Raw genomic sequence first — 16,343 nt, 5'->3', positions numbered from 1 at the left:
CAAAAGAAAGAAAATTGATTCTCATTTCATTTCATTCTAGCTATGTGCAGGTGGGAGAAAGGGTTAAGCACAACTATACTGGTATGTAAACAAATTGTGGGACTTAGTGATTTCATTAACACATCATTTAGACACAAATACCACTCCCCCAAATATTGGTCCATTATTTAACTAGCATAGGTATAGGTTGATTATATTGGACATGAACATTTATTAACCCCAGTAAATGCAAGAACACGGAGTCAAAATAGTCTTCCGCCCCAAATCTAGATCATTGGGTGCAATACACAATGATGCAGAGATGCATATTGGCTAGAGATTTGTGAAGTCCCATTTTGCATAGTTCCCTGATTAGTCAACCTGATGACGGTATCCTATGGTGGAGGTATTTGAGCTTCCCTCAATATTTTTCTTATATGTTTGAAATACTCAGTAGACCCATGGAAAAAATGTGGGGTGGCATTGGATAGGGATAATCCCTTATAATAGCGAAATGTTAAAACATAAAGATATCCCCTCGATTATGTTTATATGAAAAATTACTATCTATATGCAATGGTTTGATTATTCTCTTCAGCCTTGCAGGAATACTCTCTTCCAGAGTATTAGTATATAATATATATCTAAGAAAACTTGCAGAAGCAACAACATTGCCAATCATTTCTAGGTCTTCGCATCTTCAATTTTTTTAGCCATTTGTGGATGACTCATATCTTTATCAATAACAATGCCTTCAACTAGCTATGTATCCTCCAACCTTCTACCAAATTTTCCTTCAACTTTAATCAAATCCAATTTAAACATATTTTATTTCCAAATCTACAATAACAAGAACTGCTTTGACAGTAATCCCTGCTAACTTGCATTTGCATTTGTTAACACTGCATCAAAGGACAAAAAAACTTTAGTATCAAAAATTTGACACTTAGAAGAATCAATTGTTAAAATAATTGTGGGTAGGATATAACTTATTCCTTGTGAAATGAGTATACAAAATGATAAGACATCAGTATCTCCAAATGTCAAGACAAGTATATCAAAATCAGAATCACATCCAATGTATAGTTAAATTTTTTCTTTAGACTTTGATAAAAGCAAATTTAAAAACAACATGTGTGCAATTAAATAATTTACAATTGATATTGTACCATTTTTTCCCCTTCGTATAGCACTTTAGTAAGCTATTGGACACTGCCACAGAAATGGGAGATACCCTAACACAATTATGATAGGAATAACTATCCAATTACTAAAATTAAGGAAAGAAGACACATGAGTACCACTCCCCAAAATATTGGTCCATTATTTAACTAGCATAGGTATACCTATATTTACTTTCATTAAAATCAATTCATCATATATGATATTAGAATGATAAAAAAAATAGATGCATAAGGATAGAATAATGCACGAATTCTACCTTAGTGGAATCTTGTTGAATATTCATTTTCATTGTTCGAAAATCTTAACTCACTCTTATCAAAATCCATTCCAAGGACTTTATCTAGTCCATATACAATGTATCTCATATGATTGTGGAAAGTGTCCAACTCAAATGGTGGTTCGACATCATTTGCAATTAGGGCTATCCCTCTACCAAGTCTAAGCATGTACCTAGGTATAAAATCTCTCTTTAGCATAGTCTTGTGGAGGTTATATTTCCTTATTTCCTCCTTCAAATGATATCAATATAGGGTGCACCATTTATTCAAAAAGATTATATGAAACTCACTCTATAAATCTTTACTAGGTTGGACTTGTCCCATTTCCTTATCACTTTGGTTAGAGGGCAGTAATACTTTGTTAGGTCCCTAACTAGGTCCACATCCATGAATGGATTAATCATAATCAATTTCCCCAAGTTTATTTTCCAAGGGTTGCACATTGATACTTCCCTCACTCCATTATCCAAGAAATACATAAACAATGAAGTACCACTAAAAAAAATCTATACTAGTAGCATGTGTCCTTCCATGTGTGATCATTTTGAGAGATACTATCATAAGTCTTTGATAGAAGCTACACAAGTTCTTCAAAAAAATTTCCAACCTTGGATCTTGTGCTAGCACTTGGATCCATCATTGTTAAATTCTCAAGAGCTTTTACAAAATGCATAACTGCAAGAACTACTCTTCAAATTAATCAATTCGAACAAGCCTTTACTATCAACACATAAATCTAAGCTCAAGGTTGGATATGCAAATGGTGAAAGTAACTTCGCAATTGGCCAACTTTACAAATTTTCCCATTTCATGCAACAATAAATATTTTATAGGTTCTTGTCCAAATCGTTTATCAAGATCAAGGTTATGGTGTGAATCTATGAGAGGGAAATATCAAACAACAAGGAATACATTTAATCCTTCCCTAACTCAACACAATGGGATCATATAGTCACTGGGGTACATCACTCTGGAAATATAAATATTTTGTTATCTAACTAGTGAGCAATGAGATCTTGACAATAAACTAATAATGCTAGGTACACCTTTAACATTAACATAAGTTCTAGACTTCGTTCAACTATATAGAAAGCTTAAGGACCATCATATCCACAAGGTAAGGGAGAAAGTACAAAAAATGCATTCAAATACAAGTACCCAATCTAATTTCACCATAACCAAAAATTGATTAACTTATTCAAAAATCACACCATATCCTTCTACCCCTCTTTATTACAATGGATTGCATAATATATGCCATAGAAAATGACTTTTCAACTTCCTAAATACTTCTATTCAAGTGTACAATCTTGATGACCCTTCACATTCCAAAATTGTCATTTTGCAAGAAAATGTTATCAACAACATTTTTCACAACTTTAAAATATTTTAAAACTTTTTCATTTTTGACATTTTATGCTACCACATGCCTACTTGGCACCTTAAATAGGTCCAAAGGGTTATAATGATCATTTTAACATTACATTTTAATCCATCAATGACCTTGCATGGTATTTTTACACCTTTAGAGTGAAAGACCAATAGAGTGAAAGCAGAGCAGCTAGGTGTGGCCAAGATGGTAGGTGTTAAGATTAAAGGACAATCTTAGAAAATTGTTCCAAGTAGTCATTTATAGAGAAAACCCTAGGTTAGTGTGTGGGAGTAAATGAGTTTGGGGGATTCCATGTGCTTATAAGATAAAAACTATCCACTGGATGAAAGTACTAGCATCATAATTTCAATAATAATGATTTTGTGAGTAGAAATGTCTAAAGTAGTCATTCTAAGGGATACATGCAGTCATATGGCTGATCAATGGGGTCTGAAAGAGGACTAGACCTCAAGAGACTACATAAACACTAGAACAGATCACTATAAAGAGTTTGTTGAAACTAGATGTACAAATGTGTAAGCTTTGTAAATTGTGGAAAGGCATTTTCAAAAATAAAGGGAAAATAAAGATGATTGGGGAAGGAATATGCAAGTTGATTGGCCTAGTCTTGTGAGCACGATTTGTGTATGTATTTGTAAATTTGTAATATTTTGTTATTTTTTATTATATAAAAGATACCACTAATACTTGTATGTTTACATTTTGTATATTTATAGCCAAAATATTTTCCTATGAAGAAAGACCATGCCTAACGAGACAATTGCTAGATTGTGGTCTCAGTTTCATAGAAAATTTGATAAATGTGATTATCCTTGCAAAAAGTGTAAGGGCTTAAAGAATCAAAGAATTCTAATCACAACATCCCAAAGTCATTGTAGGCAATATAGTCACATTGAAGGAAGTCAGAATTTTTCATCTATTGGTCAATGTGAAATTCTAATTGGAGGAACATGGAGGTGTGAATATCCAAGCTGAGGATAACACTCCCATGGAAGAAAATGATCCTACGATAGATAACACAATTGAAGATGATGGTAGTGGCATAACTAATAATGTGCCAAAGGACATGATTGAAGAAGATGGTATTGGCATAGTTGATCAAGATGATCATGATGATGGTACTAGCACCTCTAATAATGATGATGAAGATGGTCTTGATATACCTATACTTAGGAAGGCATACAAGCCCCTATACCAAGGCTCCCAAACAACTATTCTTTCTACTATAGTGTTGTTGGTGAACTTAAAGGTTATGAATGGTTTATCCAATGTAGCAATGTCATGTATGCTAAGGTATGCCATTTTTGTCATCTTCAATGTTAGCATAACATTACTAATCATTATATTAAGAAATCATATTTTTTTTTATAGGTTGATAGGTGAGTTTTTATTACCACCATCAAAAATTCTCCCTCATTTGTATCAACAATTATCTACTATTATGAATTAAATTGAAATGAATTATCTGACAATACATGCATGTCCCAATGATCGCATCCTAAATCATAAACAACATGAATTTGTTGGAAATATTATGAAAGGCTAAATTACTAATAGGGAAGGGGTGAATCAGTAACTGAGAAAATTTATTCCTTAATTACGAATTAATCCTTCATATGTATTCTGATCTAGTTGCATGCATGAGAAATTGAAAATATGAAAGCATACATAACACTTTAACACATAATTTGGTGACCCAGAAACCTTCCAAATAAAAAGTAAAATTGGGGTGGGGATGATACCCACAAGCTTTAGTAATACAATATAAATTTGGCCTGTTAAGGCTTACAATGATCACTTCTAATGATCTACCTTGGTAGGAGCAATAAGGACTGTTAGGTCCACCTTGTGAAAGAATTTACAAATATACAATGAAGTATGCACTTAGTAAAGAGATTACACAAGAATTTTAGGTCTAGCTTGTTAAAGGATTTGATTGATCCACCTATTAGGATGAAATAGTAGCTTGATCTCTAATCGACAACTTGGTTTGCTGAATGAGATACTTTTGAGTGTAAAATCACCTTACTGTGATAGATAAATCTTTGTTGCTCCTGATACTACTTTTGGCCTTGTACTTCGCTCTTCTACTCTCTTCTTCTTATTACATTGCATTTATACTCTTAAACCCTTTGGATGTGATACAATACATCACATATATACCAATCCAATTAATCATATTACAAAATCAACCAAAATATAAATTTACACAAAATGCACAAAGTTGGCCCATACTACAGGAACTTAAGTTTTGAAGACTGACTTGGTGAGGTTCTAATACTCGGTATCCACTGTCAATGCTTGGCATCGTCATGCACTTGGTAAACCTAGAAGATTAGTCCATACTGATCACTTCCAAGTAGTCTCACTAATACATTTGGCACCGATTTGCGACGGCTATGTGTCGCAATTACGACAAAAATGTGTCGTGACTACGACAGACATAGACGTCGTAGTTATTTAGTCGCAATTTACGACGTCTACCCTTTCCGTCACATTTGCGATGCCCATCCGTCACTCTGCAACCACCTTATTGTCACACCAACCCTGTCACAATTCCTCTTCTTTTCGTCGACATTGCGATGGGGTTTCTGTCGCATTTGCGATGCCCATCCGTCGCTATGCAACCATATATTTTTGGTTTAACTTCCACAACCGTCATAATTGCGACTCCAATTGCGAAGGGGTTGCCATCGCATGTACAGCAACCCCGTCGCAATGTCTGGGGTTACTGTCACAATAGCGACGAAATCCCTAGCAATTGCGACGGGGTTGCTGTACATGCGACGGCAACCCCGTCACAATTGCGACGGATGTGGAAGTTAAACCAAAAAAAAAATATTGGCTCGAAACTAATAATTTTTTAAAAATTACTTGACCTTTAAATTACTATCCATAATTTATTGCAACATAAATAAAATAATTAAATACACTTTCTAAATTGTGACATTTTGTTTATGAAAAATAAGAAATTTTTAAATAAGCATATTACACTAAGATGTTTAAACAAAAATCTAAACCAAAATTTCTCTTTCTACCTACCAAAGCCATTAAAAAATTGAACTTATCTAACCACAAATCCAAAAAATTGAATGTTGATAAATGATATGATCAAAGAATACATTCTTACAATATAAACAAGTAATTTTTTATATTGTAAGAATGTACTCTTTGATCATATACCTTGTCTCGTACATTATCTTGTCTCGTACAATGTATTTTTTATATTGTAAGAATGTATTCTTTGATCAGAAGCATACCTTGTCTCGTACATTATCTGCATCTTCGCATAATAGTTAGAATTGATCAACAAGGCACCCATCCACCATGGAGACACTTAACCTTGATGCTATGTAGAAGTGAACTTGGGATAATCACTTGTCTATATCGTCGACGCTAGTGAGCTGCATGATGGACCAATGACTTGATTACTGGTAGCAACCATTATGTGATAATCATCATGATATGCATCAAACTTCATATGCATTGCCATCCACAGATATGCATCCACTCATGATACATACATTGTCATCCACATAAATGCATCCATTTATGATGTTCCATCACATGCATACATATATTCATGACACCCACACCATATATAGACACATCCATCTAGATGTAAATGCATCATTATCATGCATCATCCACATCATGTTATCATTGTCACATTATTGCATTCCAATCCACATTTCATTAAGCATCATATAAGTATGCACATATCTCTGAAAAAAGGAAAATCATCATATCTAATTCAACAATAACCATAGATCATAAGACTAATGAATCACCATACATCATTAGACTAAAGAAAAATATGATCGGCCATCACTTTCAATTCATATATCGGCCTTATAAGTTTACCATAGTACAATAACATACACTGATAGTATTATCCACCTGGCAATTAGTGATTCATGATTAATAGCATAATCGGCTGGCAATTGTTAGCAATAATCACTCATGATTAGTTCACTGAATAATCATGAATGATTATTGGGTAACAATATAATTAGCAGTTGTTATGAAGGGTGGCATCTTTCCACCCACACAATTTCATAGTTTGATGCACATATATATACAGGTCAATCAACTCTCCAAGAGGCAGTGAAGAATTGACATTTGATAACTTATATATTCCCTTGCGGAAAGTGCTCGACTTAGGAGCATAAAAGGTTACTACCAAAAACACTGGTACAAGTTATTTAACTGTATATCAGAGACAACATCCATTAGAGAAGCATAAACCATATTTTCCATATCAGAGACAGCTTCACAATCCAGAGAATCAGTGCATAAGCCATTCAAAGATATACCAGATACAGCCTATCTCTATCCATGAACACCATACCAATGTGTATTTGCAGCATGGATTAAATAGAGAGATCAGAGACAACCCTTCAGGTTATTGAGCATATTTTTACATTGTTATATTTGGCACAGCCTTCGCTTATTTGTATGCTACATTTTGTACTGTACAGAAATTCAGCATTTGCATTTGGACTTACCAGGAAGACATTTCATTCTGATCATAATTGTGTATGCCTTTGTATATTTGAATCATTTTCATAATTTACTACTTGTTAATTAAAATTGGATCAATAAAACAATTATTTAAGTAGGAATTTTATATTTTTAGTAGTGTCTCATATATACCAAAAAGGGGACATACAAACACCTTGTATCTGGATGGTAGTGCCCGTGAAACAGTAGGTCTTAAGATAGCATCGTTAATTGTTTTAAACAAAGCTTGTGAAGCTCTCAACTCAGCAATCTTTTTGAAAAAGGATTCTAACTATTCTCCAATCTTCATCAAGATATGTAGCTGATTCTGCAAATGATGTTGGGAAGTCCACCGAATTGCTTCATAGGCTTCTTCATCCTCACCACAATCTTGGCTTATAGACTCTTCCTTTTGGAGGAGATTTACTAGTTCCTCAAAACTGGGAATATGTTTCGTGACATTCAATGTTGTCACAAATGCCTTGTATCTGAATGGTAGTGCCTGTAAAACAATAGGCACCAAGATAGCATCATCAACTATTTTACCCAAGGCTTCTAAGGAAGCTCTCTACTATTCTCTTGTAGAGTACAAGAGAATATAGAAACAAAAAATTAACATTTTTGATAAAAGGAGTTGAGAGATATACAAATTGTTTTCAAAACAAAATTTTACAATAATTCATTTTGAGATTTAGGAAAGAATTAAAAATAGCTCCCCACAAATTTAATCATATATGCAGGCTTCTAAGTTTTACATACATGTCTACAAGTAAACTGTTAGAGAAAATATAGGAAACCAATTGACGAAATAGGGGAGAGTAAGATGAAATGTAGCTTACTAATCACCCAGATTAATTCTAGAAGCTTGGCATTTTAGTAGTTCTTGGACTCTTGGGACCATGATCTGTGACTAAGGTTGTCAACCCACCTAGTTTCCTTTTCCTTGTCATCCAATGCCACTTATTCCATGATTCAACAACATAGATAAAGTGAGCCTACATCCTAGACAAGGTCCAAAAGTCCTAGATAGTATGGACCTAGTCCACCTAGTCCAAACTCATCACCACAATTGACTCTTGCAAGTTCAAGAGGAGATGCAGCCTCTTTTGCTCCAGCAAAAACTCTCTTCAATATTTTTAAGATGTTGAGGCTTTGGTCTCATAGGAAGATGTCAATGCTATTATTTTAAAAACAAAGAGACTACTCAAATAGAGGCAATAAGGGAGCACAGAGTCAACACTTTATCACCTAAGAAACATTCAATCAATATCACATGATAACATTCATTAACACATTAGATTCATAAACACGCAACATTCATCAATATTTTGCATTAACACATAATTCATGAACATTCATTAGCACATAATTAAATTCATTGAGACATGAAATTCAATCATTATCAATTAAGGTATGTAGATGAAAATCATTTTTTTTTTCTTTCTATTTCTTTTTTCTATGTAAGCTCTAGGAGGAGCATCAGTGTCATCATCAATTCCCCCCTCATCAGTTCTTTTCTCTATTCTTGATGATCTCAAATTCATATGCTGTTGCAAAGGGGGGTCCTCTGCAATAACAAATAAAAGAGTTAAATTAAAAATAATTTATTATAATTGTTACAAGTATTTAATTATTTTAAATAACATAACTGTGGCGCTCTTTACCTGATCTGACCACATCATTTTGTCTGGACTCAACGTCAACACGCTCATGAACATCGATGCCTCGATCCTCTACAACTGCTATACAAAATGTTACATTAATCCAAACACCAATTGAAATTACATATAAAAAATTTAATAGCAAATGTATACCTCCACCACTGGGATGCACATCATGCGAACCTTCAGCATTCACAGATTGTGTAGAAGGATCATCAGGCTGCATTCCAACATCCTACGCATTGTTATCATTTCTTTCTTAATATCAAATAGACTAATTGGTAAAGTATTCAATTTGAAATAAATTTCATTTAGCTTATTTACCTGTGGCTCAGATGCATCATTATTAAAACCTTCCACACTAATTTCAGATCGTAGCCATTCAGCCACGGCTCTATAGCCTTGTTGGAAGCCAATTGTCTTATCCTCTTCTGTGAGGCATCTCTTGAACTTTGAGCCCTACATTTTTGTGTGGTATGGTGAATTTTACTTGCATTGTTTCATCAACCAATGGAGGGTAGTTAAAATATCAAAATGAAATACAAAAGTTGTAAAAGTTGAGGATCAAGAATACTTACAACTCGTGCTTGAAGTTTCGAAAAACCACCAGAGCTGAGCTTGTGTGTCCCATGCTTTTCTAGTCTTGCCTTTGTTGCCTTTGATGTGTCAGGCAATCTATGAAAAGTTTGAAATATGTTAGATAATATAAATATAGAGGTTAATTAGTACATAATTACATTCTCAACAGTATCACATACCTTGGCAGTGTACTCTCTACTAGTGTAATTTTATTTTTCTTGTTAGCTTTATACTTTCCATCCAAAATCAGAGCCTGCCACTCAGCCTCAGGAACATAGGGCGAATGCTCGTACCTAGGGTTATCCCGTAAATTTTTTCTGTACTGGTCCCTAATATACTTCAAACATAAACCAACTTTTTCAAGGAGCTTGTTTCTCTCGAATGCACGAGGTCCAAAGAGTTGGGTCATGCTCTCTAGAAGATCATCCTTCAAATTGTTGTCTTGTTGATTCCACCTTTTAAGTAAAAGAAAACATGTTAGACTCATAACTGAAGTGAAGCTACCTTTAATATAGTTCAAGAAATGGATGAAAAAGAAAACTATTCTAGCAATGATATGAAATCAAAATAGTGGTTTGGGGTTTTAGTTAGGATATGATGTTCTACCAGGTACGCACGATGGGCCCAAATATTCACAAACACTCATCACCAAGTTTTTTCCAAAAAACATCATTCCCTACAAAACAATCATGGGATCATTAGTCGATGAAGAGTGATCAAAAACTAAATTACTATTATATCACTATAGAATAATAACTTTAAAGTACCTGGAACTTTGGCTACTTTTAATGGAATGCCTTCATTGTCGCTGACGATCAATATGACATCCTTCACCGTTCCCGTGCTAGGAACATAGGAACATCCAGGGAATGATGATGCAGCTCCTATTGCAAAAAGTTTCATAAGTTTCATAAGTTCAGATAAATTAACCTGTTTCAGATAAATTATTGCAAAGAGAAATTTGGAGATATTTATTGCAAAGAGAAATGGGTTTTTAACTTTATCTACATCTGCAAGGATCACCCTCTTTTATTATTAGTTGTTCCAACAATCAACATCAACTAACTAATCAAGTCAATTCAAAAGAGACATCAATTCAACCATCTCCTTGCTCGTTGGGCATTAAGGGTTGCCCATATCCTAAAATGCTGAAAGTATCCTTGTACATACCGATAAAGTGGATAGCGATACAAAGATAGTTTAAAGCTCTAATCCCTTTGGTTCTTCATCATTAAATGACTAAATCTATTATTTCAAATTACATCTAAAAACGTTATAAATTACAAATAAATTAAAGAAAAGTATAAAAAAAACAACAATTATGCTTACCCTAATCTCAAATGAAAAGAATGGAATCAAATTTGTAAAGGTATTTCACTGTTTGTTTCTGTCTCTGTTGATTGGTGCCCAGATTTGTGGCACTGCTCAATTTTGTATTTCTAGCTGTAAGTAATCAAACTTGCCATTTTGTTTTTTAATATATTTTAACAGCAAGTGTTGGACAACATTAGTGACTTTGAAAGGGACTTCATTTCATATATTTTGCGGCAAAGGTGTTGTCTCCTGCCATTGTTTAACTTTACCTCATCTTTGTACCATTCTGCTAGAGATTGTGCTATTTTGCAGCATACTTGTGAGATTGCGCACATGACATATTTTTTAGCTAACCTATTAAAGAGGCTAAATCTTCAAAGAGAAAATAAATTCTGGGTCCCAGATTCAACTCTAATCTGTTCTGCAGATTCTGTAATACATCCTGCCTTTCACCTTGGCATTTAATGCCTAATATCAACAGAACATTTTGTTGACTATTTTCTTTCTAAGTTCTAAAGCTTTTTTTTATTTTAAGCTTTCAAACATATCAGTTTCTCCTTTATGATTACATTCTACTATTTGCAAACTAGGCACAGCTTCTCATTTGTGTTTCTGTTAGGGAATGTCATTTCATTTGTGTTTCTGTTTGGGATAAGTCATTTCATTTTGTTTCTGTTTGGGATAAATCATTTCATTTGCTACATTTTGAATATTTTAAATGTAAAAATGAAAGATATTGCAAATCAATTGTTCCTTTATTATACATTGACACCATGTGCATGACAAAAGAGAGAAAAAGAGGGATTTGTGTACCAGTAGATGGTGCAACAGTCGATGCCTGTAAACTGTGTGTTGTCGACTCAGTAGTCGAAAAGAGATTTGTGGTTGTCCTGGATGGAGGCGGTGTCATCATAGGATCTGAAGCTAAAGAATAAAATTGTTAAAGCATGCATAAATATAGAACGCGTGCATAAATTCAGTCTTAATTGCATGTATTGTCAATGATTATGATAATCTCTATCTATATTCAATGGAAAACACAAGTGGGGAATGGAACATGCGATCTACCTGAACCACCTGCAACACCCTCATCATGGGAATGAGGCTCGAAATCACGCAAAAAACTCTGTAAAGACAACACATCCATATTTTAATTAATGGCATAAAAGAGCATAACATAAAAACTATTATTGAACTCTTGTTATAATTAAAAATTTCATTAATACTTACTTTTAAAGTTTCAAAGGTGTGCAACAATTCAGATGCCCTATTTTTTTATTTCCTGAGTAGTAGGCTTAATGGTTGCCAAACATATAATTTCTCTGCCAATTTTCTTTAGTAAATTTTTAATCGAACCGATCGGGTCATCGGTCTCTACTAAATCAATATAAAATGGGTCCTCCTCAAGGGTGGACTGTTGATGGAGTGCAGGTTCCTTTCCCTCCTTCCGACCACTGGCCCTCTGTGACAACAATAGTATTAGTATTATCAAAATTACTCCAAAACAATGAAGAAATCAACATTAAAAAAATAACATTTTGCTTCTATCTAGTTTGCACAATTACAATGAGTTTTACCTGCTCATGTGTAGATGAGCTGGGAACATTGCTAGCATCCCCTCCAGGCGGTTGCTCCATATTGTGCCTCTGTGTCAAAGATCAAGTATAAAAATGTTAGCCAAAAATTTATTGACTAAATGGTATGTTGGAATCATTGATTAGAAGTTGGTTTAATAGTATGTACCACCCTCATGATAGTAGCCTCATTTGTATCTATGCGATTCAAATTGTAATCAATAAGAAGCTCTTCCCTTGCACGTATTGATTTTATCATACAGATGAATACAAGATTTCCCTCGCGTGCCTCAAATATGCAATTGGGTTGCTTTATAGTTGACCTGGGTCGTGTACTATTTATAAAACCCGCAATATTCCCTATTGCTTTTGGCCTTCCATCAATGTATATAGCCACACTTTTACTTTGATTATTGTCTTGCTGCTGTATATAATTTGCCGAGAGGGCATACCTACGCATAATTTTTTTATATTGAGCAATATGCATCCAACTTTTGTAATCATAACATGGTCCAACATACTCCATCAATTCAGAAACTTTTTTGTAAGACACCTTTACGTCGTCCATAGAAAATAGGCCCAAACCATGTAATGATGATGGTGCTATGCGATATATCCTCTTGTTAACACAAAAATCAGTGTTTATTGGAGGAAGTTCCTTGGGTACCCAATGTTTCTGTAGATGTTGGTACCTTAAGGGCACGTCAATGTCACCTTCCGTCTCATCATAAGAACATGACCCCCCTTGAGCAAGGAAAAACTTCATGCGTTTATTGAATTTCCTTCTAGTCCTTTGACCTCTAGTTAATCTCCCTGTTCTAGATAAACTGCATGTCTCGCTTTCCTCTTCTATTCCTATATTTCCCTCACTCGAGGAAGACACTTCTGACAAATACCTATTCGCTGCTACCTGCAAATGGGAGAGATCTTAGAAGACATCAATCTTACTATTGATAAGTGTATTAAATAGACTGTCTATAAGGAGTATTGACTTATACCTGTCGATCCATGAGACTATGCGGGATGCTCTTGAAAGGGGTTCATTTTCCTGCAAATGTAATTCAATTATCATGAGTATAATCACATCATAATCATAATCACATCCATCATAAGCATCACATAAAAATTAAAAACATTAAAAGGTACACAATATAACACTTAAATCAGGCTCACATTATAGATATTATTCTAGTTACAACTCCCTTTTATAGATATTTAATGAATTCCCTTTTCTAAACTAAACACTTACAAATGCTTTTGACCTGAAAGAAAATAAGGCTCAATACATTCATGCATCAATATGTGTTTTAAATAGTTTTATTTAATTAATTTAGATTAATAGTCAATTTAGATTATCAGTATTCTATTCTATTTCTATTAGCATACCTCTAAATTTCATCATCATCATCCTCGTCGTCGTCATCATCATCATCATCCTCCTCGTCATCATCATCATCCTCGTCATCATCATCATCATCCTCCTCCTTGTCATCATCATCCTCACCATCATCATCGTCGTCGTTGTCGTCATCATCATCAACATCATCATCATCAACATCAACATTATCTTCATCTTCATCATCATCATCAGTAGCAACATCTACATCATCTTCTACTTCTTCGATATCTTCTTCTTCCATTGCATTATACTTTATTGGCCTTCCTCTTAGTTCATGTCTAACAAAAAATGACCAACACGGTTTATGTGGAACCTCTGAGTAAAATACCTGCTCACATTGGCTTGGAAGAACATAGGGCTCGTCCCCAACTGGCTCAAACGACCTTGTATTAACCATTGTAAATCCATTATCATGTTCAATAACAGTTCTATCAGGATCATTTGGATTAAGTCGTAGCCTGTACCATTTGACAACGAAGAGTACTAATTTGAAGGAACTAAAATCACAGTCTAGTATATCATCCAAAATGCCATAGTATTGATTTTCAGACTCTCGAGGATGTAAGTCGTTTCTAGATGAAATATTAGTCACTTGAAAGACTGCAGTTATTTCTGAATCACAAGTTTTCTTCGTGTCATCCAACACTTTGATGCAAAATTTTTGACCATTACAGAACATAGCCTTGTGGTGTTTAACCTGCAATAATATGTGAAACATGTCAAAATTATTGTATCATGAGTTGATAAACATATGGGTGATTAATAAATTTGTACGTACCTGGAAATCTCTTAAACCACATGCTAAATCTATTTCCCTTTGCGTAACATTGGAATCTCCATTACGATGAGCTTCTTTAACCAATGAAGATACACCTTCCCATGTTAATGTCCGACCAGAATGTTGACATCGTTCAATCCATACCGTCATCGAATCAAGATTGTTTGCAATATACAAATGTAGTGCATCCCACTCTCGAGCACCTTTCACTTTCCTCAATGTACCTTTCCCAATCAAGTACTCCCCTTCTAATTTTTTAAAAGGCTCGAGATCCCAAATCCGATCTACACGGATATTTGATGCAAACTTAGGAAGATATTCAGTAATGTACACCATAGTCTGGTATACCATATATCCCTCTACCATAGAACCCTTAGGATGTGCTCTTTGTCGAACCAAAGCCTTCAAAGATTTCAAGTGCCTCTCAACCATCCACATTGACCTACTGTGTACAGGTCCACACAATTCAATCTCCTCAACTAGGTGTATGAGGTAGTGTTCCTGTGCATTTAAAAAAGTTGGAGGTAGACACTTTTGCATTTCACACAGTAAATGAGGAATTCTTCTCTTCCAATAGTTTATATCTTCTTTATGGATTTCTTTAGATGACAACCACCTACATTAAGAGATTCAAGTCACAAAAAATATATAGATACGAGACTTTACAAAATAATATACAGTAGATTACATAGCAAGAAAAACAAATCATGAATATAATAAATATATACAACAAATTGAACAGATATTACTACTTACCTCATGTATTTTCCAAGATCGTATATCACTTGTTTGATGTTATTGTTGAAGGGCTCTGGGAGAGATAGAGGAAGCATGTACTGTAGTAATTATAAACCAATCATTTCATTGTTTTCTAACATAACATAATGAACAGTACACGTAGTTTATGAATATATTGTAAATACAGAAGAACATAACTTACCTTGATGAAAGTATGCCAATCATGCGTTTTGAGCCCTGGCCCAAATTCACTTTTTTTTGATATGAGATTGTTTATGTTCGCAGCAAATCCTGTGGGAAATCAAATTTTTCGTATGACTTCTTTTATGGCATCACTTTGTTGCTCCGTTAATAACCAAGGAAGGGCACTTATATTAATCTGATCTCTATTGCTATTTGAGTGAATGAAATTCTTCAATGCATGATTGGATTCATGAATGTCATTACAAATTTTGACAATTTTTTCTTTGTCACGCTTTCCATCCAATATTTTCCACAATGTCTCTATTATATTCTTTCCAATATGCATAGAATCAAACAAATGCACAATTTGTAAGTGCTCGTAGTAGGGCAACCTGCTAAATTGTCTGGGATAGCTTTTTAGTCCCTTTGGAAGGTTGTCAGTACTGCCTTGACGACCTTCACGATCATCAATTACACAATTAGTAAACAAAAATCACAATAGAAATATATAAATTACAAACATAAACCATTAGGTGGAACGACATTACCTCGACGATTAATTCTATTATATTCCAACTTCCATAGGCGAGGTGTCATTCTTCGTGGCTTTGATGTAGTCTCTTCTTTCCCATTGAAAAGATGTTTTTTCGTACTTCGATACTTATGATTCCTGTGGAGGAAGTGTCTACACTCATCAAACACCTACTTTCTTAAACTTTTTGAATGACGAAATTTCATTTTTGGACCACAAACTGGACATGCAAATTTTCCCTTTGTTT

Source organism: Cupressus sempervirens, chromosome 5 (genome assembly GCF_028749045.1).
Source record: "Cupressus sempervirens isolate cs-2001-9-10 chromosome 5, ASM2874904v1, whole genome shotgun sequence".
Taxonomy (NCBI): domain Eukaryota; kingdom Viridiplantae; phylum Streptophyta; class Pinopsida; order Cupressales; family Cupressaceae; genus Cupressus; species Cupressus sempervirens.
Note: the sequence above shows the minus strand (reverse complement) of the source record.